Source organism: Drosophila takahashii, chromosome X (assembly GCF_030179915.1).
Source record: "Drosophila takahashii strain IR98-3 E-12201 chromosome X, DtakHiC1v2, whole genome shotgun sequence".
Lineage (NCBI taxonomy): Eukaryota > Metazoa > Arthropoda > Insecta > Diptera > Drosophilidae > Drosophila > Drosophila takahashii.
The window spans coordinates 18550915-18567813 of record NC_091683.1 but is presented as its reverse complement, the minus strand read 5'-3'; the positions used below and the strand labels follow the sequence as shown (position 1 = coordinate 18567813).

At 41.2% G+C, this 16899-nt stretch overlaps 1 protein-coding gene and 1 non-coding gene across 2 annotated transcripts in view; one reads left to right on the top strand and one right to left on the bottom strand.

The window, feature by feature from the left end:
• vex (somatomedin B and thrombospondin type 1 domain containing protein vexed) overlaps nucleotides 1-16899 on the bottom strand; it is an 81522-nt gene that overhangs the window by 58692 nt on the left and 5931 nt on the right. The window lies entirely within an intron of this gene.
• Nucleotides 1283-1354, top strand: TRNAP-CGG (transfer RNA proline (anticodon CGG)). The gene has a single exon. It is a non-coding gene; the product is annotated as a tRNA-Pro (tRNA).

The following is a 16899-nucleotide window of genomic DNA, read 5'->3' as shown; positions in this document are numbered from 1 at the left end:
TTGGCTTAAGCGGAAATTCAATTTAAATGTTCGACATTTTTTGTATGCTTGTGAAAATGTTGTTGTTAAGCCTTTTCGTTATTTTTCTCATTCTATTTGAATCCGCTAGAGAGAGAGAGACTTTCATATTTTTATTTGATAGAGGTTTTGGTTCTTGAGCGAGCTCTTAAATATTTTTGAATTTCAGGAATTCAACATGTTTGCAGGTTGCATCGACAATTAAGCGCGATTGAGGGCGAGATTTAAAATATATGCACAGCACACTGCTGGGATCAAATAAACGAGGGGCAGCTCTTCCCCCTTCACTTGGCACTACAAGGAAAACAAGGAACAAGGTATAAACCCACAAGCAGACACGTCCAAAAACATAAGCACATAAAACTACAGGGCAAAACTCGGCACTGAGGTGCGACTGCGGAGGAAATGAGAGTGGGGTGTGGGTTGGAGGATTGAAATAAGGATGAAAATAAGGATGAGAAGATGGAGCTCCCCGAATGAGACATTGACGCAATAATCATAAAAAGTCAGTGCGAGGCGACACAATAAACTGCCGCAGGCAGAGCGATGATTATGGCACTCTCTGGGTTGCAAAGGGGGGTTCTTGGGTGGTATCATACCTCATTCCATTTTCCCACCCTCTCAGACCGACGAAGACGAGCAGCGTTTGCTTCTAAAGCAGCGGAAACGGATGCAGAACGGAAGTGGAGGTGGAAGTGGAAGTGGGCCAGGAGGCTGTGGACTGGGAATGCCGAAATAAAGGGTGAAGAAAGAGCATTGTCAACTACCTTGGGCGCATTTGTCCCCCTTCCCCGAAAAGCCCCCAATCCGCATTCGACTGGCACTTGAATTGCAGCAGTAAGCGCCGAATTCAAGCGAATATAAACATAAAGTCGCTTTAAGCACAGGCACGCTGGGAATCGGATCTGAAGATCTGGAATGCCACAAAGTTCATTAGGTGAACGGAAGGTGGGGTAATTAACCCCCATCAGAGTGCCGGAATCTCAGCACTATTAGTTCCCACTGAGTTCCTGTTGGCTTTTTATGTTAAGCAATAAGGAGAACACAACAAATGAACATTTGGGTAATTGGTTTTTAAAGCATTTTAAAGATGAATATAAGTTTAAAAGTTAAAGTCAAAACGAGAATAGATACCATTGCAAATTATTTCAAATTTAGATTTACTTGCTTAAACAGGATAGTACTTAAAATTAATTTGTTTAGTCTAATCACAATTATTATTCTCGATATTTTTGAGGACAATCTGGTAAGGGATATTTCAAGCGGCTCGTTGGTCTAGGGGTATGATTCTCGCTTCGGGTGCGAGAGGTCCCGGGTTCAACTCCCGGACGAGCCCAATGTTTTTGTAGTAACATTTTTTTTCCTTTTCCTATTTAAATTTGACTCTAGTTTACAAGCACTAAGCGGCTTTATCTATCCATGGTAAAGAATTTACATCACCTCTGAAGTGATCCAATTTTTATGTGGGAAGAGAAAGCAGTGCATAAATCACCAATCTGCAGCTTGAGAAGAGCTACTCAAATATTTCTTCTGTTTACTAGTGACAGGATCTGGGATGCGGATGCGGATGCGGATGCATTCCCCCACGAGTGGCCAATTGAGATGAGCGCCATAAATAAGCCAGTTTGTGCGTTGCACGTCTCCGTACTCCGTTCTCCATCCCTAATCCCGATTGCGACTTCCGGCCACTTTATTGTAAATATATCTCTATGAAATTCGCCCGATGATGGGTGGGGGCTGCTGAGCGGGCCGAAGGACAAGTGGGCGGAAAAGAGCCGTCAACACCTTGTCCTTCAATGCAGTCTGCTCCTCTGTTTGAGTCTGTCTGGATGACTGCCTGTATTTCTGTGGATGCCTGTTTCTGTTCTCCGGCACAAATTTCATTTCAACTTTGTCTCCTCTCCGACGGCGAACACATAAATTTTGATGAAGCTCTTTCAAAAACAGTTTATAGTTTCATTTTCCCTCTCATCGCCAGCCATCTCGCTCCATTCCTTCGCCTTTCCGGCTGTCTGTCTGTTTGTCTGTCTGTCTGACCACTTGACACTTGTTTTGGCAATGGGCAGTGAAAAGTTTTCGGCTTTTTTCTTGGCCCCAGACTTTAGCCTCAATTTGCAAGTTCAAGTTAGTTAAATAGTTGCCATTTATGGGGTGCTTTGTAGGTTTGTATTAGAGTGGTAGCTTGAATCTGGAATCCGGAATCCGCATTCAATTCGCTGCAAATCCTCTGCATACGTAACGGCGCACGGGGCGTATGCGTAATAATATTCATGAGGTTGCCTCCTTCGCCTTCTTCATCTTTATCTTCCCCTCCTCTGTGCTCATACATTCCGGCAGTGACAAACCGAGGCTTAGGAGGAGGTGGATACATCCTGGCAACAGATTCCACTGGCGGAGGATACAAGCGGATCTCCATTATTATGCGGATTTTTCGTTGCCTTTGGATTACGATTTTCTGTGTCCCTTTTCAGCATGCGAGCATAAGTATAGTATAGTTGTGTGGCATTACTTCGCATCCGTGTTCAGCTTTTGATAAATTCATAATTTTCACTTACGAATTGAATTTGGTTTGCCAGCAAAAAGACTCAACTAAAACCGAGAGTGCTTTTGCCTTTGCAAACTACAGCTAAAATAACTTTAATAATAATATAAATATTTAAAACAGAAACTGAAATTATTTAAATCCATTCATCAAGTTCCTTTCCACAGTGCATGCCGTTGAGTACGACGAGATGATTAGAATAAAATGTTACAAGCGTTGCCTGGCAATACAGTCTGTGCTAATGCTAATTCCATTAACCAACCAATCTCCGACCCCAGGTTTCCATCTAAATCAGGCTTTGAGGCGGCACTTCCCCTTCTAGTCCCCTCCCCTCCCCGCAAATTTCCGGCCACATATAAAAGCACTTTTCATTAGCCTTAGACATTTCTGTGCGCCTTTAATTTGCATCCCGCAAGCCAGAAACCCCTTGCAAACAACCCGCTGAAATGCAATCAAATTGACAACGCAACGTCCAAAGTTTTCTATAATTCCCCCCATTTTCTCGACTTGATTCCTTTCTTCATTTCTTTTTTTTTTATAGCCGTTACTCGTAGTCTAGAAGGGTATACTGTATTCTTGCAAAAGTCGGGCCCCTTAAACGACTTTAAAAGGTGTCTGGCGCCCGCATCTTTAAATATTTTTTAAAAGTAAAAAATGTAATTTTGATGTGTTTATTAATACCTATCAAAATATAGAAGAAATTCTTCAAATCCGACCATTCATTAAAAAGTTAGGAGCAAATAATGGAATTCAAGCAGTGCAAGCAGTCGCTTTGCTGCATGCATATCCCTCGCTGAGTAATGGGTATCTGATAGTCGAGGCATAGCGACTTTAGCGTTCTCTCTTGTTTTTTTGTATTTTCGGGCTCCCCTGGTTGCAGTTTTTGAGCAGCCCGAGGGGCGGCAATAGTAAACATATTTTTGCAGCTCCGGCTTTGTTTTATGTCTCCCAACTTTGACTACACCAACTTTCTGTGTCTCCTCTTGGTTCGTTTTGTTTTGGTTTTTAATTCGGCGGAAAGTTTTGCAGGAGGGAAAACGGAGGGATGGAGTTCCTTACTTTCGCATCAAATTCTTGCTTGTTATTTTCTCGAGCGCTTTGATTATGTTTATCAACTGCTTTTCCCCTTTCCTCCCCCTTGCCATCCTCCATTCGTTGCGTTTCGGTTTTGTCCGGAAAAACTGGCAGTGCAGATGGCAAAAATATAAACACAAATTATGTAAATTTGTATATAATGATAACAGAAGCGCAGATGATAACATCCGGGGGAATCGGTTGAGGGTATCATGATTTATGCATTCAACTTTCCGTCCGACTGTTTGGCTTAGTTATCTCCCAGTTGCTCAACTAAGAAGGATTAAGTGGCGAGAGGTGAGTTGGCTTTTGGTTTGGGGGAAATCGGTTTGAAATGCATACTTTTGGGGGGCTTTAGGTCCATTTTCAACTGCTCGGGGGATTTCTTTTCGTAAAAATGTAAATGGTATTCATGATGGAAAATTATTGTTTCATTATTTTGCTCCTCTGAATTACTGAAGATTTTACACTATTCATGAAAAAAAGTAAATATCAATCTGATTAATAAATATACACCAGGGGGCCATAAAAATACCTGTTTTTTTGAAATCACTTTTTTATAACATATAAAATCTCTATAAAAAATAAATAAAAATATATTTAAAATATCAAAATTTAAAAATTCATATGCTGAAATTATCACTTTTACCCTTTGTGACTAGAGCCTAAAATTTAAGTTTTCTTATAAACCAGGATGTTCTCCTTAAGTAAATAAATGTCAAAATAGGTGTCTAAAAGTATGCAACAATGTATTTTTAGCGATATGAATTCATACAGAAAGACAAGAATCATTTTTTCACTGAACACTTTAAGACACATATTTTTTTTACATTACAAAATTTATTTTAAAAACCCAGATATTTCTGTGGTATAATTACACTGAAAGTACAGAGATAACACTTATAATTATTTGATATATTCCCAGGCAATAAAGGGTGTTAACAGCAATCTACAGCAGCGGGCCATTTGGGTGTTTTCAACCACAAATTGTCAGTGTTTCGAATGGAATTTCAATTGGAGTCCAGCTGGGGGAGTCGAAGAGTTGTGGCTGCCAGTCAGTCGCCTCGATAATGACAGGCCCGGGGACCCTTTCGATATCTTATCGGCCTGACACACTGTCCGGCAATCAGCAGCTGCCTTTCCACATCCCTTTTCGGGGCGGAGCATTAAATGGACACCACAGAAAGCAATCAGAGTGCGATTCCTGTCCGATATCCTGGCACATGACCAATACGTACGTATACGTATGGCTGTGTGTACAAATTATAGAGATGTTTGTCGGTTGCGCAATAAAAAGTGCATTTTATTTTTAATCCGTTTTATGTGGCTGTTGATTTTGCGATCAAACAGCTTAATCTTTCCACCGCAAATTTATAACAGACATATGGAATGGCTTGCGATGGCGATGCGATGGCTCTGGCGTTTATTTAACTGTCAAATTTACACATGTTCACTGGCGCCCTTCGCCAAACCGTAAATTCTGGTAAAAAAAAAAGAAAACCAAAAAAAAAGCAAAAGGAAGTTTTGGCCACAAACCGCAAAAGCGAAACCAAAACGGAATCAAATGAAGAGTGCTGTAGAACCACAGATACAAATGTAGCTACAGCTGGCGATACAAATGCAGAAACAGCTACAGATACAGATACATCTATAGCTACAACTACGGGTACGGATACCAAGACGGTGCAGGATGCCCCAGGATGTGTGCAGATGTTTATCGCAATTGCTGGCAGCTTTGTGGCCGTCTCGATGCCATTCAGCAGATTTTGGACTTTCGGGCTTCAGCTTTCAGCTTTCGGACTTTGGACTCTGGACTTCGGCCTGGCCATGCGGGCACTAATTGAAATTGAAACCAGAAACAGATCCGAAACCAGGAGGAAATGAGAAGTGGACATCATAAGCAGGCGGCCCTCGAAATGAGTCCGCCCAAGAAAACTAATGAGTGAAAAGTATGGCTAAGTGTGGCCAAGGGACGGAAGCTCGGTTTTCAAACGGGATTAGCAAACCGTAGTTACAGTTCAGTTCGAAGAATTCTATTTATAAAATTTAATAAAATTACTTAAAGGTATTCTTACCCTACAATAAATAATGTTATTATTTTTAAGGCAAAAAAAAGAGAGAAGGGTACAGTTGAGTAGTGTGAAGGAGATGGAGTTATGAATGCAGCTAAGCGACTGCTTGCACTGCTTGAATGTTGAATTCCTTTATTTGCCCATAACTTTTTATTAAATGGTCCAATTTAAAAAGATGTCTTCTACATTTTTATAGGTATTTATAAACACAACTGCATTGCACTTAAACTTTTCCAAAATCTTTAAAGACTTTAAAGACCCAACGAGTTACGTAACGGTTATAAAAATATGTATTTTACCGAAAGACTGACAATATTATTTGACAAATGACTAAGAAATTAAATTGATTACCATCGCTTCGAGATAAATGTGACTCCACACGCAGGTCATTCCATTTCGGGGGCACTGGCACTCCTTGAGGCTGCCCACTTTGCTGCCATCCATCTGCAACCGCATCCCAGGCATCCAGCATCCCCCGGCCAGGGACTTTTAGCAAATCTCTCAGCATAAGCTGATGTCTCAATTCTGATCTGGTGATGGATGGCCTTGTGGCTGGATTTTCCGATACGAGGACGAGTCATTTATGACCATTACAAAACCGAATGAAAACAGAGTGCGAGAAGCATCGAAACAAATACGATTTTCCCGCCCACACGACGAGGATTGTGACGTGGGTCGAAGGGAAAGGAAAGTCGGAGAAAGTCGGTGAAAATCAAGAGGGGCAAGGGGGACAAGTGACGACTGACTGACAAGGGTAAACAATTAATTGGTAACAAAGTGCGAGGTCTCTGCGTATCCGTGTGCCTGCGACAATGAAGATGAAGATTGCTGCCGCCTCATCCCCAGTTTAAAGCGCTAAAACTTTTATCATTAACGCTGACAATCAGCTTAAGACCGTGTGGTTCTCACCGGGGTAAGAAAAGCGATGGGGCCGCGATAAATGTCAGAAGGTGTTCTCCGTTCTTCGTCCTTCGGCTGTGTCACAAACTGTAGCATACTTTTGCGAGACGAGAGCACACACATGAAAAAGAGAAATGTCGGGGAAAACTCCAAGCAAATTGATTAGACTCAAACACACGAGGGTTGGAACAACATTTGCTCTGGCCATGAACCCAAACGACTAAGCCCCCGCCGTCAAACGCCCACCACTTGAGCCATTTGCCTTTGACGCCGCACAACGCTGCGTATGCGCATTATTCGAAAGGAAACGAAACGAGCACAGCGTGTTTTTATGTTTTTATATGTTCGTATGCGCTTTGTGTTTGTGCCCTGCTTTGCAGCGCTTAAAATAATTTAATTGTTAGCATAAGCTCTTTAATGCACAGCCCCCACTCCACTTCACTCCACTTCCGCTATTAATGGGCCGAGGAACTCGCCCGAAAGTGCCTTGTGCCTGAGTTGGCTTACATTTGAGCCAATTATGGAGGCTTAGGCGCATTAGGAGGCCCAAAGGCGCTGGGGAGCGAACCGGATATCCACCGGTAACTCGAAACTATTCACTGAGAATGGATTGCTTTCCTCCGGATGCGGAAAGTCAGCAGTTTGATGTCTCGATTTCATGGCAAATCAATGGAAGATTTAATTCTTTGAAAAATACGACCTAATGAGATGCCCGAAGGTGGTGCAGGTGCAACTCATTGTTTCCCAGAGGAGATTTAATATTGAGTGACATTTCGGCATTAGGTAATCCATCCGACCGACCAACTGCAGCATTTAATGAGGTATTTTGCACAAAGTGGCGGGGAAAGAGCAGGAGGTCGAGTGCAAACAATAATACACAATAATGATAATCCGTATAACTTAATTCGAATGTTGACTAAACTAAGCATTGCACATTATGCAAATGTCCATTCATGCGACATGCGATAATATTTGCATTTGACGAACGGCAAACTGCAAACTGCAAACTGCACAGGCGGACAAACACGGAATGGACAGACAAACAGATAATCAGGGGCGTGCAAAGGGGTGGCAGGGGGTGGAAAGCTAAGCCCGACAAACAAATAAGCCAAATTAAAGTTAAAGGGCAACATTGGGAAATTAATTACAATGATGTGGCACTGGTCAGACTCGTATTTCACCCTTCCCATTCGAAATTCGAGCAAATGAAATATCCAAATGAAATATTTGCAAATCCTTCGATTGTGCATGTAAATGACAGCTGAAAGCCAGCTTTACGTTGTAAAAATCGCTTTCGAATGGGCAAATTATCAAAAGGAAACATTGATGGCTGACTTTGGCAATTATTCGAAAGTATAAATATTTTGAATTGTTTTCTACAATGTTACAAAATTGTAGAAGGATGTTTTTAAATTTATTCATTAGACACTTTATTATTATTAAAATATACCTACGCACAAAAAAACTTGAAACGATGGTGAATTTGATTTTATCAATTTTGACTTCATATGCGTCATCTCAATTCGATATGCTCGAAGTGTAAACAACTATACTAAGCTTACTTAGCTTATTGCTCTCTTTTTCAAAGAAAAAAATCCTAAAAATTATATTATTTTATATCAATTTTACCAGTATTGCATGGTAAGAACGATTTGTGAAATATCGATTCTATCCCGTTGTGTTTTTTTCTGTGTGTAGACTCACCAATCCAATGAAAAATCCTTATGAATTTCCCATTCTTTTCTATCAAAGAAGTCCTGGACTTTAAGTTGGTCACTTTAAAGAGTGCGGGGCTGGTAAAAAGTTGGCATTGTTGTCGACGTTGGCCAATTCAGTTGTTGGCCCGCAGCCACCCCCTCAACCCCCCTCGACCCTCTTCACCCCCCTTCAGCTGCTGACGACGCCCGCTGTGCTGCTGACAGCAAACAGTTGTTTTGCATAAAAATGCCGTTGCAGATGCAAGAATGGCACTGTGGGAAAGGATGGGTGAAAAGTATTGAAAGCGGGTGCGTGTGTGTGTGTGTGTATGCCTACATACATAAGCGAGGATATCGGGTGTTTATTCCTTTTTGTTGCTATGTAAACACACAATAAATATGTAGGAAGCCATTCGCACACATATTTCCCCTCCCCGCGATGTCCATCGACTGGGCCATGCGGTTGGTTCGCCTTGAAGGCCCCAAAAGTTGGAATTATGTATATGCTAATTGGAAATATGTACGAGTCGCCCCAAAAGGTCATTCATTTTTTGCTGTCGCCATTTCTTCGGCATTTGGTCAGATTTTCGGTGGCCCCAAACAACTTTTTGTGGTCAAGAGGATTTTAGCATTGAATATTCTTCAAAGGCTGACCAAGATTCAATTTTCCTAAACTTCAACTTTTCAGAAAGCCTACCCTAATAAAAATTTTCCTTTGATCTCCTGGAATAGTTCTTTAAACATTTATAAAGTTACAATTTAAAAATATTTAAATTGTATATAAGAAACTGGTACCGCAAAACTTGACAATGATATTATTATATCATTATTTATTCTATATAGTTTTCATTATACAAATTTGAAGGGGAACCCCTAGTCGTCTTTTCCTCACTTCTTAATCGGTAGTTTGGTTCGTTCTCGGGCCCCACTTTCTGTGTCTCCTCGCTTAACGTTATTTTGCATTTTGATGTTTTTAATATATGGAAAATGCTGGCAGGGGATGTCTGTGTCTTCAGGGCGGAGGGTCATCTTGGCCAGCCACGTCACGCAGCTGGTGAAAATTTGCTAGCCAGTTGGCCCATCAGACCATCAGATGGCTGACTGGGCATATTTTTTTTTCCCCGAAGGCACCGCCTCATTTCAATATTCCCATACCCAAACATACCCATCCATACACGTATTCCCCGTGATTTTCCACAACTCATCGGCGGGATTGGCCATTAAAAGTGCGAGAATCGACGCAGATGGCAGATGGCCGATCGGATCACATGGCGGGTGTCCCTTCCAACAATTTATTCCGATTCATTGCCAAAAGGGCTTTGGGGACACGAAACACGGGACACTCTGCCTCTAATTGCGAACCTTTCACTTTGGGCAGTCACTTTGCTGAATTAGCTTTATATCGCCTTAGATGCTCCTCCCGATTAATCAGCTAAGACTTTTCCGAGTTGACCTTTTCCCTCCCGGCATCCCGGCATCCTGGCATCCTGGGAAATTGCTTATTTATAGCCGCCGTCCATTAACGAGTCATGCTGCTGGTTCAGGCCAAACAGCAAGATAAAGTTGGGGCAACATTACAACTTTCAACTTACAAATTGAAAATTTGCAGGAAGTGTCACATGAGATAATCCCTTTCGCTTTTGGAAGGGGCTTAGAGTAGGCAAGAACTACACAGCAAGAGAATTCGATATGAAATAGGGTCATTTCTACCTTATCTCATATACATTTTTTTGATATTATATGATAAATGTCAAATTTACGGTTCAAACATATCAAATTGATATTTTATCATTTTATAAAAGTTATAAAAACACTGTTTTAAAATGCCACATTTTGTATATTTTGAACAAATACAGTAAAATAAGATATCTTTATTCATATCAAAATGATAAGCTAACTTGATCTTAAGAAATATTAAATTAACCTGCACATATCAATCTGATCTTTTGTGCATATTTTTTCTGTCTGCAGGGTTCGTGCTAGCAAATATTTAATATGTATTATTAAGCAGATGAAAACGATTTAAGGAATTAAAAGCCAAGATAATGTTCTTTGGAAAGAGGCTGACTTTCGAGCACAGGTCAAGTCAAACAAGGATAACCTTATGAACTTTCTGTTGACAGTCGGCAACAATGACTCGTTTGATCTCGTCCTGGTACTTGTGCTTGTCTTGCCACCTTGCCACCTTGCCACTTTCCCACAGACTGCCACCATTTATTTCGCCTGCTGGATTCCCAACTCCCCATCTCAGCATCTACCCATCTCTCCATCCATCATCGGCTGAGCCGAGCCGCTGTTCGCAGGTTGGGCAAACATAATCCGAGCATGTTTTCAATTAATTTAATGCCGCATCCCAATTTGCCGGCTCGTGTGCGAGTTTGTTTGCCCGCTTGCCGCAGAAAGTGTGCCACACATGCGAATGATTAATGCGACTTCGTCGAGTCGGCAACTTTATTGCTATCCATCGAAAAGCAGTCGTATGTCGGATGTTGCCGGGTAGCTGGTGTGGAATAGGCACTTCAATTATTCATCCAGACGATTGCGTCTCCAAATACACGAGTGTTCCGCCTAATGAGATCTGCACAGTTGTTGGCTGCAACATTCCTAATCAGGAGACTCCACACCGAGGAGCCCCGATTCACTAGCTGAAAAAAAAACTGAAAGCCCATCCTGCACAGGATGCATCCTTTTCTCCACTTTCTCCGCTTTCCCCTCGACACTTTTCGGTTATTTTTATCACTGCAGCCACGCATCGTTGGTCTCGAACAACAGGAATCAGTGCAAGAGGGCAAAGACACGGCCGCAGAAAGAGACGGAGCTAGGCTGGCCGGAAAGAGACGGCGAGAGTCTGTGCACTCAAACGTGCCGATGACAGAGCTGATGGCAGCCAAGGCTAAGAAGTGCGACCCAATGCCACTTGCATCTCATTAGAATGGCTTTGGGGCGGGGAAAGTGCAAGAAAAACTACTTTGAATGGTTATATAGTTATTCAGACGGACAGAAGGAGACATCCCAGAAATCCAGGTAAAATGTAGGGTTGCTAAAACGATCGATGGCACTATCGGTACTATCGATGGTCCAAATATCGATAATCTCGCTCAGCAAAATAATTAAATTTTATGTGGGTTCATTTACATAAAATATGTTTGGTACTTATTGCTCTGTTTTAAAGCATAACTCTCATTTTCAATCATTTTTGTTAGCCATTTAAATGTATTCCGTAATTTCCGACTTCTGAAATGGTGTATTTCGGTTCCAATTAAGGAAAATGACATATTTTTGTAACAGCATTGAAATATTTCCCTCTTAGCACTTGCTTATAATTAATAGCTCTCTGAGTGCGCTTTCTTTCACCTGTGTCCATGGCCAAATGGCAGCTCTATTCGCCTCGAATCGAATCGAATGGAATTGAATTGAATGGGATGGAATCATTTCGAATCGAATACGGAATGTTTGCCCAATTGTTCGGGGAGTGCAAATGAAACGTGGCATTTCCGCTGGCAGGCGCCATATTGTTTGCCCAATTGCGATTGAGTAACAATTATTCGTGTGCTTTTGCTGGCACTCACACTCGCACTCGCTATCGTTATCTCGCTCCGCCACTCAACCGCACTCGTACTCATGCACTCATATACTCAATACTCATCCCGCTCTGTTTGCGTTCGCCATTGCGGTGTGGATTTTTAATTTTGTAGGTTGTGCATGTTATGACAAGTGCGATGCAAATAAGTAACACTCGCGAGTGGCGCAGGATCCGAATCAGAGGAGCTGAAACAGGATCTGGAACAGAAAAAGGCCATTAGCTAGAGTGGCTGGCTGCCTGATTGTTTGGCGCAGCGCGTTTCCCGTAAGAACACACAATAAAACACATTTATCCGCTGATTGAAGATCCGTTGAAAAATTAAAAGCCCTTTTCTCTGATCTGACAACAATGTGGTAATTGCAATATCATTGTGATGTGAGTGATTACATATCCAGATATTTTAATACTATTTTTGAATTAATCAATTAAAGTTGATTTAAAAATATGGGACAAAGTGAAGCAAAGTACCTACTTCGTTTGTTAAAAATGCTCTTTTTTTTTGCTAAAAATGGCAAAAAAATTAAAATGTCCAGATTTGAACGCAAATCGATTCAGAATTGAGCTACGAGTTCAACAAGGTATGACATTCCATAGTTCGGCTATTACTTCTTTTGTTTCAGCCAAAAAACTGATATTTTATCATCACTTTTGGGAAAATTTAAATTTTCACCAATTTTTGCATTTTTGCTAAAAATGGCAAAAAATTGAAATTACATGAATACAATATACTCTTTAATTTACGAGTAACGGGTACAATAACAAATTAAATCCGCAATATCTAACCAGCTCTGCAACGTTTAAGACCCCAAATCAATGCCTTCGTTTTGGGGCCTCTACTTTCTGTCTTTCTACTTTCTTCCTCTACCGTAAATACAATATTGGTCAGTGATTTGGCGGGCACATGTGACTGTGGTGCTTTGCCTAATTAACTTTGGCCCAGTTCCGTGTCAGGAGGACGTGCTCTCGAGACCGGCTCCTTGGATCCCGATCCCGGGATTCTTTCTGGCCCAGTGCCAACGAGAGTGGGCCAAAGCGGAAACGGAAATAGAGCCGAAATAGCCGAATAACGAAATAAGTGAGAGCGGGAAGCCAGAAAAACGAAACTAATGAAAATAATGCTCAAAACTAGTTATTCAGTGGTGGAAAGGGGGGTTCAAGGGGTTTACATGAGAAGTGGGTCAGTTAATGGGGATGCTGCATGTGGGGCCAAATGTCAAACGGGGCGGAGAAAGAGGAAGTGGAAGAGGAAGAGTAAAACCCAGGACTTGCACGCCATCAAAATAATTAATATCCTTTCAAATGTAACATGCACTAATTACAAGTACAACTACAGCAACAATGTTGGCTCAAAAGAGGGCAACAACAACAGAAATGGCACAAAAACAACTCGAGTTAGTCAAGGTCATTCGTAAGAGTGTGTCTGTGTGTGTGTCTGACATATGTGTGCTTGGCTTTTGTAGTTGTGTGCGCACTTGCCGGCCGACTTTTATTTCGCCCTTCCTTTTGGCCAACTCAATCCCTGCTTACCATTGTCATTGCTTTTCCCTTTCTCTCCACTTTTCCATCTCCGCTTCACTCTCACTCTCTCTGTCTCACTCCCTCTCACTCCCAGTCCCAGTCCCTTCCATTTCCATTTCCTTTGTCTTGCCCACTTGCTCAAAAACTCATTAGTCAAAGCATTTGCTAAGGAAAATTCCCAATTAAGCGTCTGCCTAGCAAAACAATGCGAAACAGGATAAGAAGGAAGTTACGAACCATTGATACCCTTCTATGTTTTTTAAAAGATTTTCTAAATTTATATTAAAATTTATTTTATTAATTTATTAGAAAAGATCAAGTATTAACTTTTTTTTATTCATGTTTAGCTAATAAAACAAGCGATGGGATCAAATCGATATGCGCATGGTAAATTTTTGGTATTTAAAAGCTTTGCTTTTACTATGCAAAAAATTGATAACACATAACATCAAATCGATCATCGTTTCATATCAACTTCAAGTTCATGTTCATCAGCAGCTAATCGATAGAATTCCATGATAAATCTGGAAGTATCCGAATTCTAAAGCATTCACTTAAACTATAAACCAATATTTAATTTTATAATATTTGGCATTTAAAGTTCAAACTCGCAGCTAAAAAATCTGGAAAAAAGTGCCGATATGCCAGCGAAACTAGCTAAAAGCGTAGCATACATTTTGGGGCCAAGTGGTCGGGGGCCCGGCTTATCGAGGACCTCCGCCCACAGCCGCTTAGATCGTGTGTGCCGGATAACCTTTTCGCCTTTCGCTTTAATTAAATCCATATAAAATTTGCTTTTAATCAGAGCCGCGCTCATATCCGATTTCAAGTGCAATTGAGACACTGTCGTCGCTGTTTTCGAATCACCGGCAAACAGGATGAGGATGGGGAACAGGATGCTCCAGCTCCGCGGCGGCAATCCATTCGGATGCCATCGTTGCCCATCAAACAAACATGCAACTTCCTTTGCAGTCAGCGACTGTCGCCGATTTAATTAATTTGACATCATTTATTATGCCAAAAAAGGAGTGGAGAAGTGGTTGTGCAAGTGCCACTGGACGTGGATGTGGGTGGGGATGTGGGTGGGATGGTAGATGGTGGCAATAATGCACCATCGCCCCACCATCATCCTCTCACACGAGCCAAGAAATTGCTTTTTAACGCACACTCACTCAGATTGGGAGTGCGTGAGGGGGTCGAAGGGGTCGAAAGGGCGGCCAAGGATCGGACCAGAAGTGATGCAGTTCGCCGGCTTAAGTGTCGTGTCCTGCCGTCCCATATCCTTCCCCCTTTCCACTCGCCCCCTCTGCGCACTGAATGTGGAGCAGTCAGCCCGAGTTTCAATTTACATTCACGTTGATTTTTTGTTAAATTGGGTTTGACTTTGCTGTCGTTGGCAACGACGGCAGCGCAAGTAGCAAAAAATCAACATTGACACAGACGCAAAAGGTGAGTAAGCGACCCGACGGCATGGGTAACAAAAAAAAAGGGGCCAGTCATGGCAGGATTGGGATGTTGGGTAGCTGGGAAGCTGCTAGTGGAATCCCCCGGGGCCAGTCCTCCATCGAAGTCACTAGTGCTCCGTCACCGCTCTATTACTGTCGCAATAGTTTCGGGTTATTAGTTATGGGAGATGGCCTTTGGCCGGAGGAGCAGATATCTCGAAATTGAATGCTCGTCCAGGAACTAAAGATGACTAAACATTAAGTCGTATTACCATTTCTCACATTGCTGATTTTTGAGAAATTTTGTGAAGTATGTAAGAAAAACATTAAATACGTTTCTTGAAGATGGGAAATATTTGGGTTGTTACAAAAATCGATCATGTTGGCTATTGATGTTGTAACTATAGATATTATTGATACTATCTAGGATTAGTGAAAATGAACGACAAATTACAAAAACAATAGAAAAATCATTGAATCATCACAAAAAAATCTATCTGAATTGTACCCAATTAAAGTAAAACAAAGTTTACATATATATACTTAAAAATACTTTTATAATACCAAATAATTTAAATTTAATTAAAATTTAATTATTTTTTGAGCGAAATTTTTTTGATTTTTAATTTAAGTTGCTGAAGTGTTAAAAGAGAATATTTAAATTCGAGATGCATAATCTTTCACAGTCCTTCGTTGATATTAAAATTAATCTGAATAACCAAGGACTACACAAAATGAATTTACGCCAAGTGTTTAAAGTTTAGCAATAAAAGCAGACAATGGCGCCCAAAAACATGTCCCCTGAGATTCGAAATATGTGTTAACTGCATGTCAAAGCGATTGTTAACCACGAGAATAACATGCAAAAACGAGTCTATAATGGCAATTAACCCAAACGACGCACTTCGGCTGACTGACATGGCCCATAAATTGATGGGCCGAGAATCGAGGGCGATTAATCGACGCTAAATGAAATTAATAAGCCGCTCAAAGTTCGTCGGGCCCAAAAGACTTGGGTAAGTATTTAGTTATTTAGTGGGGCCATCGCGTGTGTGTTGGGTGGCCATTTGGGAACATTTCAATTATACATAATTACAATATTATCACTAAGCCCGCACACAAGCTGTCCCGACCCGAAGTCCCGCCTGGGATGGGGATAGAAACCGACCTACAGACCCTCCATTGTTTGCACGTCGTCAGCTCCGCCGCATGAGTGCCGACAGTTTGATTATAATTAATACCTAAATCCGTTTTTGAAAGCCATTTCATTCATTACGGCCCGCTGGCTGTCAATTTTAGCCAGCAATTTTAAGCGCCCGATGGGCTTGTCGAAAGTTTTGATCGCTGTCATCGCTCAAGCGATGATCTCCCTAATCCGCCACCGACCAAACAACTCAGTGGCCCAATATGAAAACATTCTAACCCCAGTTTCTGTGTCTCTCCTGGCGGAAGAACGAAAATACCTCGAAGATTGCGGCATCCTTTGTGCGCTCCCACTGCCTTTTATTCTCCAACTGATTTATTTGATTTGATAAGTCCTGACGCAAATGTGTTTCATTTGGCCGAGGCTCACGCTTTCAACTGGTTTCCTTTTGCCACAAGGAAGGGGATAAAGTGGTGGATAGAGAATGGAGCAGAGAACTTCAGAGGCCTTTAAGGGCTGCATTCGTAGAAATGTTAAATATTTGTGCAAACAAAGGTTGTAAAGTATTTCAATGGTTATCGCTTATAATTACCAGCTTAAAGCAAGACTATCAGATACCCATTACTTATCTAAAAGGAGTGCGAGGGAGATGAAGATATCGTAAAAGTAAACTGCTTGCACTGCTTGCATTCCATTATTTGCTCATAGTTTTTCTTTCCTTTTAAATCTTTAAGTAACTGGTATAAAAATATGAAATTTCAAAAGAAAATTAAGAATGTTTCTACAATATAATATTATTTAAATACAATTGTCTCACTACAGTCATTTAATAATAATTTAATTGACAAGTGTAACGCATATGTATATTATATTTAAATCCCGCTCCCCAAATCGCTACAAATAATA